A 23,066-nucleotide genomic window follows, 5' to 3' on the forward strand; every position below is an offset into this window, starting at 1 on the left:
CTTGCTTTCTTTAAATAATTGTATTAATATTATTCGCTCTAAATCTGTGCAGAAACCATCGACATTGTCAATGTAACCGAATAGCACGAATTGACCGACCGACCGACCGACCGACCGAACGTTTTCCACGCAAAGTCCGACCACCCAACACGAGAACGGACTTTTAAGAACTCCAGAAAGCTATTCGTTTCAGTAAAGAATGAGGAGACGCTCACGGAGCCGATGCAGCTAAAGTTACTGTTGTTCGACCGCCGGCACATTTTTAACGCCTATGATTATAAATAAATGAATAATTATATCATTGATACCTAAATAATTTTCTTACTTTTGCAGTAGAATCACGACTAATGTACTTTAACCGCATTTAGCAATTTAGTTACTGATGTCAATAATGAGATATGAACAGTGATTTCGCCATGGCATGTGCTTAATTGATTTCTAACACGGATATCGAAGAACAGCAGTTTTCAGGCTCAATTAAACATTTTTACAACAATATGTGACGCCTGAAATTAAGTATAGCACCGACATCGGGTAATTACTCTAATATAACGATATTGCGGTACTTTAATTGCTTCTAGGATTAGACGGCATCGCAAAGGATTTCCTTCACGTATCAATAACTTAGTACAGAACACGTTATTGTAAGGCTGTAATTTCTTGATAGAATTACCGATCACTTTTCTCTTGAACTTCTGTAAACGCACAGCACCAATAGGGAGCGCGCGCTGATAACAAAAATGAAAAAAAGAAAAAAGTGAACTGCAAGCCGGCTGATCTGACACGCTAAGGTTCTTCCAAAACGCTTTGAAAGATTACGGCATTTTTTTAGAAAATCGGACGGCAAGCACGCAAACTACCTTACAGTAACCAATAAAATTCCGAATTCAATGCACTTCCATATATTCAGCACGTCGTGATTTTGGATGTAGTTTAATTACTATGAGTGCAGATATAGTACAGTGCAACTCACCTACACTTAAAGAATAATTGCCCTGCGCGTGATACCACTGCACTATATCGCGCTGAAGAAGAGAAGAGAAGAGAAGAGAAGAACAGCCTCAACGTTTCTTTATATCACGAGTTTTTTCATAAGCACCGCAGCTCTTCCTCTTTCTCTCCTTTCCTCCTCACGAGTTCGTCATTTCAACGTAGGCGTGCTTAATAATTGCTTGGCAAAAAGGTAGACAAAAGCAGGAGCACTACGCTGACGAAAGTGAATTTAAAAGAAAAGACGTGTCGGCTCTCACACGGGATCCTTGTTCACAAGTCTTTTACACCTGTGAAGAAGGCTCCCGTGTGGAAGCCGAAACGTCTTGTCTTCTTTTAAATTTACTTTCGTCGGCGTAGTGCTCCGGGTTTTCTATACTTTTTCGCCATGTTCCATCCCGACCAGACGGGCTTCCTTCAAACACTGAACTTCAATTATTGCTCTAAAGATAATTATAGGGTGTCAGGAACTTTTAGAACAGGACACCTAAGCGCCACTGCGCGTGCGCTGAACGCAACCTGCTACTTTGGGTTTGGGCTCGCACTCGCGTGCCTACGAGAGCTACGAGAAGCTGTGGGAGCTTCTTTTTCTTATTTGCTCGAGCGTGGTGCACGCACGCGTGAGTTGCGAGAGAAACATCTGGGGACCTTTTGCCGAGGTGTCTTGGCTCTGATCTGCGTTTTCCTAGGTACTACGGAAGACGGCGCTCTTTGCTCGATGCCGTGTAAGCGCCGCTCAAACTTCCGTCCAAACGTGATCATAACGGCCGATAGAGAGCCCGCAATGGTGAAGCGGCAGTTGTCCTCGTCAGTGGTTGGTCCGCGTCACCGTGGCGCACGTGGCATGTACTATAAGCTTTCGCGCTTCGCTGTGCGTCTCCTGTGCTCTGCCAGTAGCACGGTCGTCGGTGAGTACACGTGCCACATGGGCACGCTCTGCGTATGCGCCGCAAAGCCACGAATGTGAACTTGAGTACATAGCCTGCGAATTAATACATTGCAATAAAACGAATTCGCAGCAACAACGTGTCATTACGCATTGGTCTCCAGCTGCTAAACCGGCATCTGCCAGCTATCTACGAGCTGGCGGCGACGTACAGTGACCGTCGCCATACACGGCCGCCACCAAGCTCGGCACGAATCTGGACCTGTGGCCCCTAAAATGCAAAAGGCGGATCGCTTCAACCAACTCGCGCGATGGACGCCGCCTATTTTGATGTCCCAGCAGTGCTTCACAACACACAGAATGCAATTTGTACAAATTTTACGAACGCCTCGTATACGTACGTATACACTATCTACGCACGCAACTCTATATGCCTACACATCACTACATAAAAGCGTGCACATACATAGGCTATCTACATGCGTCGTAGCTGCAAACGCAGCTGATAGTGATCAATGCTAAACATCACATTAATTCACAGCTGCATCTCCAAACCGGCTTCTCCCAAGAAGTCTAAAACTGCGTTTGCTATCTCGGAGCCCACTCTTGGCATCTTCCCAGGCTCCTAAAAGAGTTCCCTTTGAAAGAGGCCAGGAGTTCAGGGAAGACACAGTCGCTAAACTTACGTTCAGCTAAGTCGCATACTGTGGGCACTTCAACCATAATGTATTCTAACGGCCAAACTGTCTCATCGGAGGAGACGAGGCCCACCTAACCTTATGCATTATGTATGCAATATTAAAAAAGAAACAGAAGATTGAAGAATGTTTCATACGTTCTAAAGAGATAGAGGGAAGCAAGGAAAGACAAGGGTGTTATGTGGACGTCACGCTTTGGGAAAGCAATTACACAAAAAGGCGAGGACCCATTCAAGAGAAACATGTGATAGGTTGGAGTAATAAATCAAGCTCAAGCGCAAGCAACTAAACACCCGGCCATCTACATAACGGTGAATTTTAATAAGTTTCCGATCCCACCTGCGTCTTACTTTCTCGACGTCAAAGGCAAAAATAAGGAATTGCATAGAAATTGTCGGGCGACGAAGAAAGCGCGCAGGTGAATAATTAAACGATGAGATTTACGACTAAAGGATTCTAACGTAAAGAAACAAGAAGAAAGGGAGGAAGTCAGACAGGACTTTATAACCTTTTCGATTATATGCAGAGATAAAACGTTCTGAGGCCTTTAGGGTTGAAAAAGTTATGCAGATCCAATGCGCATGCCAGACTCAATGCGAAGCGAGGCTTCCGTGAAGGCGGCAATGAAATGGTATAAATTTGCACACGTGACTGGAAAGTGGCACGCGCATGTGTTCTCGTGCATGCATCCGTGCAAAGCAATGTGACAAATCCTATATTGTATTTAATTAATTTGTTCTCATTCATCTTAAATTCACCGGTTGCTCCATGCCCCCCCTCCCCCCGCCGCCGTTGTGGGCATGTGCCATAGAGTGAAAATTATAATCATCATCAACATGCGGCGAATATCGTAAAGAGCTAGCTGGCGTTGGCACAAAATTTGGAGGACGCTTAAGCTTCGCCTTTAAGAGTGGAAAGCGATAGCATTGAAAGATCCCTGACTGCTTCTCACGCTTCCCTGCAACTGCAGCTTATGTAACCGTAATGTTTACCGGGAAACGCTGGCGGCGAATGGTATGCAAGAACGCGAGCTTCTGGAGGTGTTGCAAGGAATCGGCTGGGCCGCTTTATGGCCTTTGAGATTTGCGCGGGCCAGCGCGCGCAAATCTTGGAGGCCATGGCCGCTCTATAAATGGCAGAAACACTGGAAAAAGGGTTTGTATTATGAGTTTTCGCGTAACAGAATTATGCTTTCTCGTATATTCAAATTACAATCTGACGCTATCATGTCTGTAGGTTGTGTGTAAGTCGTACTTTACGTCGATGAGGATAGCTATAGGGGCTTGTTGGTACGGCATATCTTATTTTGTTGTAGCGCGAGCTCAAGAAGGACAACAGAAAGGTTGTCATAAAGGACAAGAAAGCTGTGTGTCAGATGTGCCTTTCTGTTGTCCTTGTTCAGCTCGCGCTACAATAAACTATGATATGCCGTACTATACGATGCTGCTGACGTATTTTACCTTGAGAAATTCTATTAGTTCGGTAACTTCCTTGCGCAACATGGAGGGCCTCCGTGGTTGGGCATGCGTGGTTCAAAATAATCTTTGCCGAAACGATGGCCGACGCTGGACGCTGTCTCCGAGCTTTCTGTGGCACGGGGTCCTTAGCGCCTGTCGCATTATTATGCACAGCACCCGCTTCTAGGCCATCTCCTGCTGTCGGCATGTGCCATATTAGGACGCCCTTCTTGGCCAATTCCCCGTTGCGGGCATGTGCCACAGTATGGAAATCATAATCATCGTCAACGCGCGGAGATCATCTCACAGAGCTAGTTTGTAGCACGATTTGTACGATACGAGAAAAGTACTGAGGAAACCGGGCCGATCCCGGAGATAGTGCAGTCTAGCACAACGCCTCAGAGTGCGAACTGTCACAAGGAAAGAAGACGAGGAAGCGGCACGGGGGCACTCGGGGCGCGCGTGCCGTGTTCGAAAGAGCTGGCTGGCTTTGAAACGAGAGACGTGTGCGTGCCATTTATTTTCGTTATTGATGTTCGTGTGCGTGTATGAAGAAAACCATTCGAGTGGAAGTATCACTGTCATTGCGAATGTACTGCACTTAAGTTCTGCAAGCACTAAAGAACAAAAAGAAAAAAGCATGAGCCATTCCACTCTGTGAAGGTGGATGGCCAGCGAAGCTGTTTAGCATACAACACATAGGTTACACAGTATTTTGAACATAAGTATGGACTCACTTACCGCGATTTTTATACACATTCGCGTGGCCGACGGGACCACCGCCCCGAGGAGTGGGAAGAAACTAGACACGCGTGACGTTTCGACGGAAGGAAAGGAAAGCGGAAGAAAAGGAGATGCGCAACCGCTTGGAACGTCGGCAAAGAGGGTGGTGCGTACGTAGGCGTGGCCGATGCGTGTCAAAGTGTAGTATGTCTTCTTATCAGATTAGTATGTGATACGAGCTGTATTTGGACCCAAGATATTAAACTTCTTTTTGTAACTTGGCGAAGTGCACGAAGCCTGCTTCACGTCCGCCGCGGGTCAACCCGGTATTGCACCATCTTCGGTATAGGCCAACGCTTTTTGTCTACGGACATCGATGCGCTGGAAACTAGCCATATACAGCTTCACAGTAAAAACAAGTGACTGCAGCCCAATTTTTAGAGCATTGCGCTGCTGCGCATCGGGTGGCCGAGAATGAAGTTCCGCCAGCGGATGTTTTTTTTTTTTTTCCTTTTTGGGATGAGCAGGGATCTAACTTGAAGAGAACGCCCGACCCACGGATCGAACCGACCGCACATTGCCTTTAAAAAAAAATGAGAGAGAAGCATTTATTTGTGGGCTCATGAATGCTGCGCTCCATTCTTGCAAATGGCAGTATGTAGTATCGTTAATATAGTTTACAAGACAATAGCGATACGCCGTCATCTGCGTTAACTGGGAGACCGGGCGATATTTAATGACATTATCACAATACTGTGCACGCATAGGAATCACGTTGAAGAATGCTTCGTGAAGAAGTGATTTCTACGAGGAACTCGTCCTCCACGCGTGTCCAATAGACTGTTACATGGACGCCAGTCAGCAGCCAGCGCAGTTCTTTCAAAAAGGCGTCGCTGAAAGTTGCGCGGACATTTCTAAGCAACATGGGCCGCTTTCGCTAAAGTGCGCTGATGATCAAAGCATTCAGTGATTTTAAACAGAAGGAGGTCAAATGTGAAGCCGATGGTGCCAACGATGGATCTTGAAGCAGTAAATGCTTTTTATGCAGCGTCGAAGCGGCGTTCGCTCGGACAAATCCTAGCCAGAGGGCTTGGGCGCACGACACCAGACACAAGAGCGGCAAGCACGCGCGCTCGCACGTGCATTTGTGCGTCTGTCGCCGCCTGTTTCGGGCGCGCACCCCTATGGCCCTTAGCATTTATAACGTACTAACGAGCCCAGCGTGAAACACCTGTTGGACATGGACGTTCGTTTTCGCTGCAAAACAACGACACCCCACTAACTTCACTATGCGTAACGTTCAAAGCTGCCCAAGTTGACGAAACTGTGGAACAGTGCTCCCCTTACCCGCATGTGTTGGTTCGGCCCGTCAACACACGAAGTCTATAACACGCTGCTAAGCCTTTGCGCAAAGCCGGGTCGCGACCCCACCGCTGATCGAAATCCTCTTCGGAGAACGTCGCCCCACATTACACGCGGCTCAAATATGCATGGGTTCGTTTACGAGAAAAAAGAAAAAAACACTTCTTTATTTCTTTTTTTTCCTTCAGCCCGCTCTCCGTCCCTGTCTTCTTCCCTCGGTGTCCAGCTCTAAGCACGCTCAGCTATGTGCGGGCAGAACCGGGCACCGGCCTCAAGTTGCACGGGACAAGCGCGTTCAATAATTTAGCGCGGCCGCGTAGGACAGGGCGAGTGACGTTCTCTTCCCTAGCACCAGTGAACTCCCCTCGTTCCCACACTTCTATTTGTATTCTTTCCTTTTTGACTCGTCACTGCTGAAGTATGCAAACGTCGTGGCACATGCACGAACCGTTTCTACAAACCCGTTTTTTTTTTCCGACCTACCTTTCTCTTTTTACCCGCTTCAGCGTCATCCGGACTGTAATAATAATAATGAAATTGAAAGCAAAAGGGAATACCAGACGACACTAAACTTGCAAATCCAAGCCAAGTCAAAATAAATGAGGCGGAAGATTTCAATTTAGGTTCATGAATATTGCAGCACCGTGCGGATAAAAAAAAATGAAAGAAAAGAAAAAAACTCGTTTGGTGCTCACCAGACACGCAGCTTTACCCCCTCCTTCATCTTATCGTTTTTCTTTAACCACTTCTTTGCTTCTTCCTTATACGCCATTGTATTCCTATAGCCTTGATCATAATTCGATTTCCTTTCGAAACGCTATTCTCGAGGCTATGGGACCGCGCAAATGTGAATTAAAGTGGGCGCCGAGGTTTGTAGCTGTTCGCTTGTGCTGGAGTGGTATGTGAAGTAATAACCTGCAATGAAATGCTACCCCCTTTTCTTTATCTTATGAAATGAAAATAACGCAAGAAAAATTATTATTCGTACAGTGGTGATGGCTAACATTTTCCTCATAACAGTAACAATTATTCTAAATTTAGAAGAAAAACGCCAAAAGTGCAGATCTTTAAGCACAAAAAGAGCAGCGAGTTCGCCAGATAGCTCGAAATATAGAGGAACAAACCGATAACAAAGGCGAGAATAGGTTAAGTTATAGTATCCACCGAATCCCAAAGAACGGGATAGGTATGTGATATTGCAATGTGGTTCGAGATGTACAGGCACACAAAGCAAGGGCAGAGAAAAGCTGCGCTATACCGTGTGCCCGAGCTAAGGTTAACTAAGCTGCTCAACTAAAGAAAAGACAAGATTAAAATAGAAACACGGGGCAAGATAGATAATAAGACCTCAGGTGTTCGGCCGCCATAGGTCTGAGAACCGAACAACGTAGGTTATAAAATTATATATTGCACCAATGTTTCTGTAATCTTTTTTTTTTCATTGTGCACCTTGGCTAACTTTAGCTGGGACACCCTATAGAAACAGACATTGCAGCACTCAAATCCCATGCTCATCCCTCACACGATGTTCCCCATCGTGTTTCCACCTGTACATGTACATCGCGCAAACTCCATACATGTCACTCGGTCACTGATGAGGAATAAGCATTGGTTGCGTTCTTCCGGGTTGGTTTCAAAATGTCGCTTTGGTCTCATGCTTTCTCTTGAAATGTGAGAATTAACGATTAAGGCCATAGTGGCCTTAGCTGCATTGTTCTATTTGCCAGCATCCATGAAACGTATGGGCACTACATATGCTGTGCTCGACAAGGTTCGATGTTGCAAAATACGCAGAACAATATTTTCTGTGCTGTAAAGAGGATCACAGCTTCCTGTCACCGCCATCGCTGATCCTTCTGAGTGCGACTGCGCAAGAATTCAGTCCATGTCGCTAGCTCTGCACTCAAGGCCTAACAGCGTAACATACGGTGGAACATCAGAGACGCCTGTTTGGACACACATCGCAAACAAGGCTCAATGATATGTGCATTTGTTTTTTTGTTTAATTGGAATCGCTATGACTTATTATATAGTAACGTAATACATAAAAAGAACATATCGCACAGAGCATACCACGCTCCTCAAACCTATAGCTACACACCATGCAAACATAAAGTTATAGTAACGGCTTATCAGTATATCTATCATACAGGGTAATAAAGCAGATCTAAAAGAACAAGAAGGGATGTACATTGCAATAACATACGGCGCCAAATTCCAGCTGCTGGAATGTAGCGCCCTGCATTGCTTCCTTTCTTTCTTTCTCTTTCTTTTAAAATTAAACACTTCATTATAGGTGTAACGTTCCAAAGAAACAGCTGGACCACGAGAAACACCGTAGTTCAGAGATCCCAATAAATTCTCCCCACAAGGTTCTCTAACATGCTCCTTATTTTAAAGGGCCCCTCACCAGGCCACATAGAAAATTTCGGTTATATGTTGGCAGGAAGTTGTTACATGTCTTCTAGGGAGAGTTTTACCGCAAAAAGTTTGCACATTGGTTCATTAATAGCCGAGATACAAATATTTCAGTGCGGCGAACGAATGATTTCAGGAGGCGAGCGTCACCGCCCCCCCCCCCCCCTCTCCCAACTTAACGGTCTCTCCATTTGCCCCGTCTAACCTCCGCTAGTGAAATTCGTTCCCTGCATTCTCCCATACCGGAGCTCAAGGATCACGCGTCGCATACGTCACAGGCCCCACCTTATTTTCCCCCTCCCTTTTTTGCTGCGCGGCTCACTTCCGCTGACGGTGCCGCGCGCGACCTCTTGCGTTTATCTCGTTTCGCGCAGCGCACTGTATTCCACGCTGTGCATAACAGCTGGCTAGCGGTATAAGCCAGTGCTACACGAACACTGACGCAGACACAAGTGGATCGCAGAGCATGATCGGGCGCTGGAACACAGTGGAAAAGGACACAGTTGTCTGCGCGCGCACGACTGAACGACGTGGGAACAAGCAGACGACACGGAAGTACATCTCTTTGCTGCGGTGCGAAGTAAAAGAAAACACGCAGAAATTATGATTGTATGTTTTATTATTTCTCTAAACTTTAATTCGTCTACTGAAGTAACAGATTATACAAATTGGAGATGTTGCCGTGAATAATTTTCGAACTGTCACGTGTCACTATGAGCGACGTCACAGTGAGCCTACATGTACGTAGGCTCACTTCCGCATATACGTCACCTCTCCGGATGGGAGCGCGGAGGCCGCGAGGAGATGGGCGAACGTCGTTGGTGTTTGAAATTTCAGCTCATTCGGCGACGCGAAGCGCGCTGTAATACTTAGCAGACACGATGGTTAGCGCGCATTGTATGCAATGCGCTTGTCAGTTCAAAACGGCGAGGCCTTCAAGCACACGAGAGGGATTGCAGTCCGCCGCTGTCGTACGCACGCGGCCACCGCGTATGGAAATCAGACCCGCGACCTCGCGCTCAAGAGCGCCTTGTGTTTTCACACTACGTAAATGTTCCCGTCCTTTCGCGGTGCTCACTCAGACAAACAAACAAGATTAGCTTCCATATTTACTTGTCAAAGTACTCGCTCAAGGAAACCGAGAGTACGGTGATAACTACGCGTGCAGGTTACCGCTCCCAGTGCTCAGAAAGACCTCTTGAATTAACTGCGGCACGGACTCAAGATGGTGGACAACGAAACGGCGGCGCACTGCCGAAAACAGGCCTGTTTTATTTAGTAGCGTGGCATCGCTCGATGCTTCACAGCGAAGCAGCAGGATGAGCTGAACTTGCATGGTCGGCTGAAGAAAAAAAAATCAGCTAAAGACTGTTTTAAACCTAAGCGAACCGTCCTTTGGTGCACATTCCGCACGTAAACAAAGAAGGTTTCGAGGCTCCCCGAAGCAAAGCGCGTCAGAAGCGGTGTGAGTGGCAAGAAAATTTCCCAAAAACTACTTAAACTGACCTTGTTGTGCCACGTCCAGAGAGGGATCACACTGCTAACCCAAGCTGCCTTTTTTCCCAGAACGCACTGTTCCGGTAATCAGATTACGCGCCGCTGCAGTAAGGGATGTAATCTGAGACGGCGCCGCACGGTTTTGTCGGTCGCGCATTGCACGCAGCGAGCGTCGGTTCGCGTGTACTCAGGCAGTGCAAAGCACGGGAGCAAAACTTTCCGACGTGTGTGGCAGTTCTGGCAGCGAGGGAACGAAGGCACGCGCACCATATAGCATCGCATTAACGTTAACGCAGCAGGCTTTCGGGGTATGCGGCTACCTCACCGAGGCACAAAGCCGCAGAAACCGTCACGAACGCACCGAGCAAATGAGATAAAGGCTATTGCGCGCTCGAGAAACATAAGCAGTGTTTGCAATAGTGACAATGCGCATGCTATGCAGTGCAACAATAACGGCGACACCCCCAGGACCACTACGCACAATAACAAAATTTTGCAGTGAAAGACACCCATACTCAATAATGTACACGTTGATTCAACTATATGGTTCAAAGCCCTATATAAAGCAAAAGCCCGAGCTGGCAGACGCAGTGATGAAGAGTGGCTGATTATAAATTGCAGCACCTGGGGTTCTGAAGGAGGAGGAAAGAGAAATGTAGAAGGCAGGGAGGTTAACCAGAATAACGTCCGGTTGGCTACCCTACACCGGGGGAATGGGAAAGGGGAAAACAAAGATCACAGGGAGAGAGAGGAGGGAAGGAAAGAAGGAAATTGCGGCGAGTTCGCTGACGCGTGTGGTCTTACAGAAATCGCGTTATTAGTCACAGATGGTCGCACAAACCCGTCGTCCTTAAGCTTAGGCTTGCACTTAAGCTTAGGTAGACAGAAGCTTTTTGTATTCTGCCCACATCGGAATGCGGCTACTGCGGAGAACGCACAAGTTGTACTTATAGCAATAACTATCCAAAAAATAGACACAATCACATGTATAGGAACAAAGAACAATGGCTTGTTACTGCCAGTTCTTCGAAAGCTTCATTGTGATTATGTATATTTTCAGGCTATATATACTTTGTCTTACTGGTATCTGTTGCACACTAGGCTGCGAAAAAGTTTCACAAGCTGTACTACATCGAGCTTGAGCTGAGGCGCCCAAGATTTTCACTAAATGGGACACAGTGAACAGCTGTGTTTGGTCACGTTAAGGACAGTGGGGGCCGGCTATGCAATTCGTTAAGGCATGGCATGACCAATTCATCAGCTTAGTTGGCTAAATTACAAACATTATCAAAGCAGAAGTTTACAGGTTCTCAGTATAAAAGCGCAATAGTAGATACAAAACAGCGCTTGCTTCTGATCGTTGCTTCGGTTTTTGTCACTGTTTCATGCGCTCTTTCAAGGCCGTAACACGTTCACCAATTTTTCAGCGTGTGCGTACGTCACCGTAATTTAAAATTTGCGGCCAGAAGAATAGCCTGTCGGCGTAGTTGGTTAATCGTCCCTTACTTGCAGCACGAAAATTAGACAAAGAGAGGCACACACGTATACATACACAGCGCTGACTGAGAAATCAAAGCTCTGATCGGAAGTGAAAACCTCTGAAACTCGACTCTGACCGAAGGTATCGGGGCTACCCTATATGCTATTTGGACGTTGTCACCAATGCATCAAAGTACAATTATTCGCGTAGTGAGGTGTGTAATGAACGTGATGATCTGAATGCGGTATTTACACCGAGAGAAGGTAAAATCCCTATCCGCTTATAAGAAATCCTAAGAAGACAAAGGGGTCAGAGGAAGATGAACACGATGTGGTCGGCCCTGGTGCAACAAGGGAAGCCTCAGACCGGAATCTACGTTTCGACAAGTGCATTTGACTTCACCAGGAGAAGTTTCCTTGTGGCAACGCTTGCTCCAGACTGACGCCTCCCTCGTTCGATCTGGACTGTTGTTAACTTGCGGAAGTCCCAGCAAGCATCAGTTCCGAGTAGATCGTCCCCAAAGTGTGATGTACGAAATATACTGGTATTCAATTCAGCTTTGTAAAAAGCAAAAAAAAAGGGGCTCTTAGTGAAGCCTCTGCGCGGAACGTGATAGAGAGAGAGAGAGAGAGAGAAACTAACAAGCTGTCGGCGCTGGTATCAAGGTTTGACATCCGGCGCTTTGCGGGGCACGAGCAGCGCAAGAACAAGTCAAGCGAGATTCATGCGACCCAGACAGCAAATTTACCCTAGCCATACAAGAGAGCTATTTTCAGCACTTTTCTGCGTCCTAGATATATCAACTTTGGGGCCCGTGGTGAAGACATCTCGCCGGCCCCGTTTCATTCTTATCCAGAGGATAGTATTAATGGCCCCGCTGGCGCTGAACTCGCGTGGATGGAAGCAAAATAGTACCTATAAGCCCCTAAGAATTACGGATGAAAGTATTTTAACTAAGTTTAAGGGCGAGAGTAGTAAGAATCGCGCTGGTGCTTCTGTGTCATAAGCGTGCGCGGCTAAGCTTAAGGCAAAGTATAGTTGAGGCGACTGTGAGCAGGCGAAACGTTCCTCTGATTCGGGCGACAAACTGATTCCATCTGTAACGTACTTGGCTGCTCCGCAGCTCAACGACCACGTTTATTGTTTATTAGTTGCGACGGTAAGGGAAGATGGGCTAACGATGAAGAGCCCACTATCCCAAAATTGTAGATAAAAAATAAACAGTAAACGAGAAAACAATGTAAGTGGGAAAGAAATAAGAAAATAACGAAAGGTTTCGCAATTACTTGGAGTGAAAGAAACACACTATGAACATAGCAAGAATCGGACATAAAGTTGCAAATATATGCAGCCCGGCGTCGTGGTGGCTAAGCGGCTACATGGTGTTGGGCTGCTAAGCACGAGGTCGCCAGATCGAATCCCGGCCACGGCGGACGCATTTCGGTGGAAGCAAAATGTGTAAAATACCCGTGTGCCGACCACTGAGTGCACGTTGAAAAACCCAAAGTGTTTAAAATTAATCCGGAGTCTCTCAGTACGGCGTGCCACGTATTCACATCGCGGTATTGGCACGCAAAACGCCAGAAATATTTTTTTTAATAAACCATGCGTAATGCAGGGCCAAAGCATGAGATGTGACAAGCATAAAAAAGCGTATACTATATACTGCTGAGATATTTCAGTTCACAACAAAGCGCGCAACGACTATATGGAGTCAGAAAAAAAAAAATCAATACGAGAACTGTACCCAGACTGCACAAAACCACAAAGAGGAAGAATCCCTGTTTGCACACACGGTATCTAGGTCGACAGCGCCTGTTCATGTGGCAGCTGGCAGCTGCATGCACTCGAAGAAAAAAAAATATTGTTGTGGTTTAACAGCCAACATTTTTACGAGGCAGCGTCGTAGCAACAAGTCAAGTTTTTTGTTGTTGATAGTCGTTCACGTAAATATACAGAAGGTAAGCGAGAAAATGTACAATGATGTTTTCGAGACAGCCCTCCATTTAGCAGGATTTTCACATAAGTGTGAACCATAAAGTCGAACTGAAGTTTTTGCGAAAGAGCTTTCTTGGCCATAAAATGGTGCCATAATTCTTGGCGAACAATATAAGCATGTGCAAGAAAAATCTGTACACCGCGTATGGAGTGTACCTCTAACTATGGAAGTTTGCAAAGGACGTAATATGCAGGGGAAGCAATGCGTTGCATTCGTCCTCTAAGCAAGACGCACGTGCAGTGGTTACTTCCACTTGCATTTACTATATCGTTCGCCTAAATTTCAGGCTGACAGCCAAAGCCGCGAGAAAACAACTTTTTTTTTCGTGAATTCCGTGGTTGAAACTTTTGCTGCGTGCTGAATACTTCATCTAAGAAACAACTTTCATGGGCGGTGAAAATGTCGGCCGATATGGCGCTGATTCAACTGGTTAACCGTTTCCTGCTGAACTGTTAGCGGAAGCGTTGACATACATGGCTTCGAACTAATGGAATTGGAGCGTTATCCCGGCACTCGCCTCTCGGCGAAACCAGTGCCGTCTATATAATCCGGCTAATCTCAAGCAGACAGAGAGAGAGAGAGAGAGAGAGAGAAGGGAAGAAGGAAAGGCAGGGAGGTTAACCAGACTGAGTCCAGTTTGCTACAAGCAGAAGAGACAGGCGATTATCGATCCTCATCCCGACCCGAAAAAAATCAGATGAACCATGCGAAATTTCACATAGAAAGCGCAAGTTGTAAATCCAGCATAGCGGCTAAGCTCGCCTGCCGCTATGCAACTTGAGAGCAGAGACGTCAGCGTATATGTGTCAATCGTAAGTGGGGCTAATGCGATGAAGGGGGCTCGAATCATTCAAATCCTAAGCGCGAGAAGTCCCTGCACTGAAAGACACTGAATGACGCAGCGGTAGTCTCGGCCCACTGCAGCAACGTACTTTCCCACTCAATTTAACCGACGAAGAGGAACTGCAGAAGAACGCGAAAAATTTAGCTACTGGGGAGTTTACGGACTGAAACCACGATATGATTATGAGGCACCTCGTAGTTGAGGAGGCCGGATTAAGTTTGACGACCTGCGGTTCTTTAATGTGTGCCTATACAGGGTTTCTGAACTATCATGCACCAAGATTTTAAAATATGCAAATGCGACGCAGTGGACAGAACCAAGGTAAAGTTGTTTGCGGTCGCTTGGAGACTCTCAGATTATTTTATGCATTTCACCTAATTACATAGTCTTAATTAGTCAACTTCTCAAATAATATTGCTACATGAAAACTGTCAGTGAGAAAATTGTAGAACGACATGAAAAACTCCGGATAGAAGTTTCTGTTGCTCGATACGTGCTACATCAAAATGTTTCTCCCAGCCTGAAGGAATGCCGCGAATACAGGCAAAGTGCCTCGAGCGGCCAGTCACGCGGCAATATTGCATGTATTCGCGGACCTCCCTCCCTTTCCGTCTCCAATAAGCACTTCCCTGCCCTATTCTCTATATCTCCCTTTCTGGTTGTAACGTTCTCAGACTTCTTTTCTATACGTACAAGAACAGCTGATCGCAAAAGAAGAAAGTTGCATGTGCATCATATGCCAGACCAGATAGTACCATTATTCTTCCTTTCCTTGTTGCTCTATAGGTGTTCCACTTTATACCTCAGAGAACACTATATATACTATGCTATGGTATAACTTTATTGAAGTGCACATCGTGAGTCATCACGAAGCGGGCCGCTGCCACGTGGGATCCGGAAGGCCAAGCCTCTCGGCCGCATCGTGGGCCTGCTCGAGAGACCAGAGTTGGTCAGCGAGGAGAGGACCAACCGCCTCCTATCTGACCGAGCTGTCATCGATGATAGAGCGTGACCGGGCACACCGTGAGAGCATGTGTTCTAACGTGGCTATTTCTCCGCAATCACGGCAAGTACCATCGGTGCAAATATCCGGACATATTATACATATGAGCCATGGGTTGGGATACGTATTCGTATAGTGCTTGAGCTCTATTGAGCCGCGGATGAGGAACGAAGTAGGTTCTACGGCTGAGATAGTAGTGTTTAGTAATCTCGTTGTAGGTGGAGGGCGTCCCTGTTCAAAGGGGAGTCCTCTTCCAATTGGTCGGGGATAGCGCGGGGGGCAAGTACGCGAGCAGCCCCGTGAGCCTACTCGTTGAGGTAAAGCCCCTTAAACTTCGTAAAGTAGTGACACTCTCCTCCTCCGCCTTCACTCCTCCTCGTTTCTCCTCTCTTTCACGCTCCTTCCTCGACCGTGGCGCCGCCTACACTGCTCAAGCGTGCAACGGCGGCAACATGTGCTCCTCGCCACTCGGTAGATGCTTTTCGAGCAAAAATGGCGCTGATGCACGGCGCGAGGGCCCACGTGATGCTATTAGGCCAATAGCGACGCGGCGTCGGCCTCAACCAGAGCGTGCGAGGAGGAGGCGGCATTCTTCAAAGCGTGGCAGTACTTTACGAAGTTTAAGGGGCTTTACGTTGAGGTTGGGAGGAGCACCCTCTATCGGGAAACCAATAAATGAAGTTTTGGGAGTTGATCTTGAGAAGCCCTTCTATAACGTTCTACATTCGCATATCCTAGCATCGATTGATTGATTGATTAGTAGAGTTTATTGGCGCAAGGGCCAGATGTGGCCAAAGAGCGCCAAGTCGATGATCCGCGCTTGTCAATGTTATGTGAGTGTTGATTGTGGGGAGTATATGATACACGGCTGCATAGTGGCCTAAAATATTCGCTAAAAGATGGAAAATATACATATGGTGCAATGTGGCTGTAAAAGGGCCTAAAATTTATTCGCTCTGGAGTGCGTAAAATACAAGTATAAAAAAATGACAGTGACTGATGGTGTCTGCGATGAAAATAGATGTTTCGCGAGATATGAATGATCAGTAAAATATGTGATGGCTGTAGCACTAGTGCCTCAGCAAGGCCTTGAAAGCAAGGGCTGGGAGGCACGTGCTCTAGAAAATGATTTCATTGCAGCTACGACCTCCAAGTGGAGGCCGTGCTACAAGTAGCCTGGCCAAATTACACTTAAGATGTCAGTTTCAGTTAAAAAGTTTAATACTGATTGAAAAGTAAAAAGGGGTTCATTGCTCAGAAAAAATGCTGGGTGTAATGGTATGTGTTGCAGATAAGCGGAGGGGAAGTACTTTTTCCTTTCTGCCTCTATTTCAGTGCATTGGATAAGAACATGAATAACTGTAAGCCTGTTGCCACATTTGGTACATGTCGGAGGTTCGCTTCCCGTCAAAAGGTAGGAGTGAGTGGCGTACGTATGTCCTATTCTTAATCTACACAGAAGCACTTCCTTATGTCTTGCTATTGTTTCAGTTATCCAGTTCCCTAATTTTGGTTTGATAACGTGTAGCTTATTCAATATTGCATTATCCCATTGATCTTGCCAGTACTTCCTCAGTTTATGGCGTAAGAAGGGCTTAAGTTCTGTTGCTGCTATGGGTCTATTCACATCCGTTTCCTTAAAGACGACTGACGTTGCACTTTCGTCAGCAGCTACATTGCCTTTTATGCCCCTATGACCAGGTACCCAACATAAGACGATGTTTTGGTTGTACATTAATGCTAGGCATAGTTGTGTGTACAGTTCATTAAAAACAGGGTTCTTATGTTTTCGAAAACTCATTAAGGCCCTTATTACGCTTAACGAATCTGTGAAAATGATGGCCTTATTCAGATTTGTTTGTCTGATGTGCTTTACAGCTGAGAGTATTGCGTACGCTTCAGCCGTAAAAATACTTGTGTTAGGATTTAGAGTACCGGAGGTGGAAAAAACTGGTCCAAGAGCTGCATATGCGACACCAGCAGATGACTTGGAAGCATCTGTGTAAAACTCGGTGCAGCAGTACTTCGCTTGGAGTTCGAGGAAGTGTGATAGTATGTGTGCCTCAGGTGCATGTTTCGTTATTGCAACAAAAGAGATATCGCACTCCATGGTCTGCCATTCCCAAGGCGGTGGAAGGCGAGTGGGAGGCATTAGAATATTTTCTGGGAAGTGTATGTCTGTTTTTTCTGCCATTGCTTCCAAGCGCAGGCTCAAAGGAGTTCTAATAAGTGGGCGGTTACGGTAAAGTCTGGCAGCGGAGAGGTCGCTAACGATGGAATGGCATGGATGTTCGCTGTCTGATTTTACCTTAGTGTAGTATGATAAACTTAGGAATGTTCTGCGTAGATGTAAGGACCATTCGTTGGACTCAACATAAAGACTTTCAATAGGGCTCGTTCTAAAGGCGCCTGTTGCCAGTCGTATACCGAGGTTGTGGACTGGGTCAAGAATCTTTAGCGCAGTCTCTGTTGCGGAGTGGTACACCACGGCTCCGTAGTCGAGGAGTGATTGTACGAGACTCTTATACAGGCTAAGCAGACACTTCCTGTCACTGCCCCAAGTTGTTCGAGAGAGCAGCTTGAGGAGGTTCATGGTCTTCAGGCACTTTTCTTTAAGATATTTTAGGTGTGGAATGAAGTTGAGTTTTCTGTCGAGGATAACACCTAAGAATTTGTATTCAAGGCTGACAGTTAGTCTTTCTCCCTTAAGGTTAATATCTGGTTCTGGAAGTACACCTCTCTTGTTTGAGAACAGGACACATGTGCTTTTTTGAGGGTTCAATCTAAAACCATTCTCATCCGCCCACTTTGAGAATCTATTCAAGCCAAGCTGTAGCTGTCTCTCGCAAATGCTAAGGTTACACGACCTGAACCCTATCTGAACATCGTCCACATAGACTGAGTAGAAGAGCGTGCGAGGTAATATGGTGTGTAGGGAGTTCATTTTAACAATAAATAGCGTACAGCTCAGTACTCCACCCTGCGGTACACCTGTCTCCTGTACGAATGGTCGAGATTGCACGTTGCCAACTCTAACACGAAATGTCCTGTCAGAGAGATAGCTTTCAGTTATTCTCAGCAAGTTGCCGCGAATACCCATTGCAGAAAGATCACGAAGGATCCCGAAGCGCCACGTAGTATCATACGCCTTCTCCAAGTCAAGAAATACTGATAATACAAGCTGTTTGTGGACAAATGCATCCCTGATGTACATTTCCATGCGCACAAGCTGATCTGTCGTCGATCTGCCTTCTCTGAAACCACATTGATATGGGTCTAATTTCTTGTTTATTTCTAGATAGTGGACCAGGCTACTGTTTACCATCTTTTCAAAAACTTTGCATAAGCAGCTCGTCAATGCTATAGGCCTGTAACTATTTGCCACAGAAGGGTCCTTACCCTGTTTCAAAATAGGAATTATGATGGCCTCTTTCCAAGCAGATGGAATGTGGCCGGAAGACCATATAGAATTGTAGAGACAAAGAAGGGTTTTTTGTGATTCAGACGGCAGGTGTTTTAGCATTTCATATAGGATGCGGTCAAAACCTGGGGCAGATTTGTTGCAGCTATTTAGTGCTGCCTGAAGTTCAGCCATGGAAAAAGGTCCATTGTATGCCTCGCATTTTGTGCTTTTCCGTTCTAATGGTTGTCTTTCTATTTGCCTTTTGTATCTTTGGAATGTTTCAGAGTAGTGCGACGAGCTGGAAATCTGTTCGAAATGTGCGCCAAGAAAGTTCGCCTGATCTTCCATGCTGTCGCCTTGAGTATTTACCAGAGGCAGCGAGTAAGGCTGTCGACCGTTTATTCTCTTCACTCTATTCCAAACCTTTGTTTCATCAGTGTATGAGTTAATGCCCGATATATACTTTCTCCAACTTTCTCTTCTAGCTTGTCGCCGCGTTCTCCGACCCTGGGATTTGACTAGTTTGAAATTGACAAGATTTTCTGCCGTCGGAGAATCCCGAAGTAAAGCCCATGCCTTGTTCTGTTTCTTACGCGCTATTCGACAGTCATCGTTCCACCACGGAAGACGGCGTTTTGTGGACAGTCCACTTGTTACAGGGATACATTTGGAGGAGGCGTCAAGGAGAAAAACCGTAAAATATTTAACCGCAGCTTCTATGCTTAGAGCACACATGTCGTCCCAGGATAAAGAAGCAAGCTTTTTGAATTTTTCCCAGTGAGCTGAGTCAGTTCTCCAGCGAGGTAATTGTGGAAGGCATTCATTAGCCATTGGTGTGCTTAGAACTACAGGGAAATGATCACTCCCGTATGGGTTTTTAATAACTTTCCATTTAAAGTAAGGTAGAAGGGTAGGAGATGCAATGCTAAGATCTATTGAGGAGTATGTTTTGTTTGCTATGTTATAATACGTGGGCTCCTTCTCATTCAAAAGACATGCACCTGAAGAAAAAAGGAACTGTTCAATCAAGCGACCTCTCGCGTCACAGCGCGAGTCGCCCCATAGGTTGCTGTGCGCATTTAAATCTCCAAGCACAAGATATGCCTCAGGCAGCTGATCTATTAATGTTTGGAATTCTTGTTTGTGAAGCTGAAAATGCGGCGGTATATACAGGGAACAGATGGTTATCAGTTTACTTAAAAGTACAGCTCGAATGGCCACTGCCTCAAGGGGCGTTTGTAGCTGTAAGTGTTGACAGGCTATAGATTTGTCTGCTATGATGGCTACACCGCCTGATGATGCGAGAGCATCATCGCGATCCTTCCGAAAAATATCCTAGCATCGATATCTCGGCTCAATCACAACTGCTGGAACTTGGCGAGAGAGACACCGCCACAGGGGGCGGTCGTTTCCCCCTCTTTATTCAATATAGCCATGGTCGAGGGCGAGTGGGAGAGCACCGCCGCGCTCTCCCGCTCCCCCTTTTTTCACTCCCATCCCCTCCTACGCAGCGCGGTTGAGCTGTCCTCTCCTGAGAGACAGTTACTGCGCTGCACTCTGTCCAATCTTTTCACCTCCCTTTTCATGAAGAATATCCTTGCGGCCTTAGCAGAAGGCGTCTCGAGATTGAAGGCATCAAACACACCATATAGACTGATGATTTCACTATATGGTGCACAGGAGGCAATGATGGTCAGGTTGAGGGAGCCTTACAGAAGGCCATAGACATTATAGAAACCTATCTCGAACCCATCGGTCTCAGATGCTCCGGCTTGAAGTCGGAACTCCTACTGTACAATCCCATGAACCGTAGTCCAAGGCCAAGGGTTGGACGTCGTTAGAAGACAGAGACATCAACCTATATACTAGAAACAATTGCCGCGTACCCAGAGTCGATTCAATCAAGCTCTTGGGCATGATCGTTGAGTCAGGGGGTACAAATGGCAAGACTATAGGCAAGCTAATTGTTAAAACAAAGTGCCGTTTGTTTATTTCGGAGGGTATCAAATCGACATCATGGACTCAAGGAGGACAACCTCATTCTACTAATGCATGCGTTCGTTTTGTGGCACTTGACTTACGCGAAAGCCACGCATCGATGGAAACGGCCAGAGCGGGATAAAATTGAATGCGCAGCTTGGGAAGATTATAAGTGGGTGGTCGGATTTACCCGTATACACTTCTACAGAGCGCTTAATGCAGCTTGGCATTCACATTACTTTGGAAGAGATCGCAGAGGCCCAGGAGCGCGCACGGCTAACTCACCTCACTACAACTAAGGCAGGGAGATCCATCTTGCAGGAACTCGGACATCACGCCGATGGAGTAGCGGATGAGTTCTATGATGTACCTCCGTTGATTCGTGAGAGCATGACGGTCGCGCCTGTACCTAGGAACATGCACCTCGATCATAATCGCGGTAGAAGGAGGGCAAGGGCGGCCAAACTCCTTAGGCAAATACACAGTGACCAGCGACAGGTCAGCTTTGTGGATGCCGCCTCTCGTAAGGGGCGTGGGGCATTCACCATCGTCACTGTCGATGGTCGGCAAGGAATTACCAGTGCTGTCTCGGTTCGAACCAGGGGGTCGGAAATTGCTGAACAAATGGATATTGCACTAGCCCTGCTGGACAGCTCCCCGGATGTTATCTATAGCAATTCAAGGTCTGCAGTTAGAGCATTTGAAAAAGGCACCGTTTCCAAACAGGCCCTCAGACTTCTTGAGGGGCAAGGAAATCACGCAACACTTTATATGCGACAGTATTAATTGTCATAGTTTTCCCTCCAGTAGCCAACGTTCTTGCGAATATGCTGGTATACATCCCTGTTGTGTTAGCTTAAGCCAAAGGAAAATGTGCCCCAACTTGCCCAGCAGCGTGATTCTCAACTCGGCGCCACCAATGGCTGATGGCTATCATTCATGGCTCGAGTGGAAAACGCGCGACGCTGCATGAAAGAAACGTGCGCATCTCTGAGCCGGAATCTCTTACCGGTAAACATATTGCCCCAATTGAAAACGCGATACATTGTGGCGACGAAGGAATGGTACGGGAAATTCAAAAACTAATAAAAATTCGGGTGACATTGACCGAAAATGCGTAGCCGCTGCTGTCGATAGTAAAGTCCAGTAGCAAATTCTTGGGCATCGCTGAAGCAGCTGCTCTATGCACAACTCGGAATTAAGCCGCCGCAGTCAGAGTTGAATAAACAAACTTGGGTTAGCGACGGCATTTTAACAACAATTTCTTCGAATATTTCGCCTCATTTTCGGACACTCCAGTTATAACTAGGAACACTCACATGTAGTGAACGAATCCTGTATGACGTATATGCTCTTTAGCCTAAGTGAGTGCGACTGTCTCTAGTTGCTTCTCGCGATTCGAAGCTTTGGCCTGGAAGTGCTATCATGCTATTGACGGAACGAATTTGTTTGCTTCTAATAAATAAATAAATTCCGGAGTTCCTACGTGCCGAAACCACGACCTGAATATGAGGCGCATGCCGTAATGGGGGACTTGGTATAATTTTGACCACCTGGAGTTCTTCAGCGTTCCCGGGCGTTTTTGCATTTAGCCCACGTACCATCAATATGCGGCCGCTACGGCCGGAATTTAATCCCGCGAGCTTGTGCGTGACAGCGCAGCGACTGAGCCAGTAAGCAACCGCGGCGGGTTTGCTGCTATGTTAAAGTATGTACAGAAAATCGCCGTCACTTCCGGTCATGCCCGCAGAACTTGTTTTGAAATTAATTGTAGAACTCAACTTACGAGACTGCATAAGATAAATATCACTTCCCAGGTTGAAATGGAACGGACGCGTTCCCGCGGTTTCTCACACAAGTTACCGCAAACTTATGGTGAATTCACGCAGCAGTCGAGGCTCTGCAAAGAGTGAGATAAATGCTACCGTTGCTAAGAAAAAAAAAAAGAAAGTAAGAGCCTTGGCCTTTGCGGTAAGTATAGACCTGTTCGCCATCCCTTCACATTGGGTTGGATTCGCAGGTATACGAATTCTTGGGTGCCGTGTGGCAATTAATGAGTGAAAGCCTAGGCGCTCCGCTTTAATTTATGCTCATGAAGAAAGTATGGTTCACATAAAACCGCGTGCGCCCGCTATGCGTAAAAAAAAGAAAAAGGAACAAGCCGGGAAAGAGAGCGTAATGAAATTAAATTCCTCGCGCGAGTTCACATCGGTATTCGCAAGCTCTAACACGGTATACGAGAACGGCCGAGACCCGCTGTACCTCCGCGTCTAGGTATTCTTTATGGGCGACGTGAGCGCCCGGCGAAATGCTGCGGAACGCCCGG

General features: G+C 46.5%; 1 protein-coding gene and 1 pseudogene across 1 annotated transcript in view; one reads left to right on the plus strand and one right to left on the minus strand.

Moving 5' to 3' along the window:
- LOC126516704 (frequenin-2-like) overlaps window positions 1–23,066 on the minus strand; it is a 334,311-nt gene that overhangs the window by 34,847 nt on the left and 276,398 nt on the right. The gene's annotated exons all lie outside the window — the stretch shown is intronic.
- On the plus strand, window positions 4,942–5,114 carry LOC126516967 (U2 spliceosomal RNA; annotated as a pseudogene).

This window comes from Dermacentor andersoni, chromosome 1 (genome assembly GCF_023375885.2).
Source record: "Dermacentor andersoni chromosome 1, qqDerAnde1_hic_scaffold, whole genome shotgun sequence".
Taxonomy (NCBI): domain Eukaryota; kingdom Metazoa; phylum Arthropoda; class Arachnida; order Ixodida; family Ixodidae; genus Dermacentor; species Dermacentor andersoni.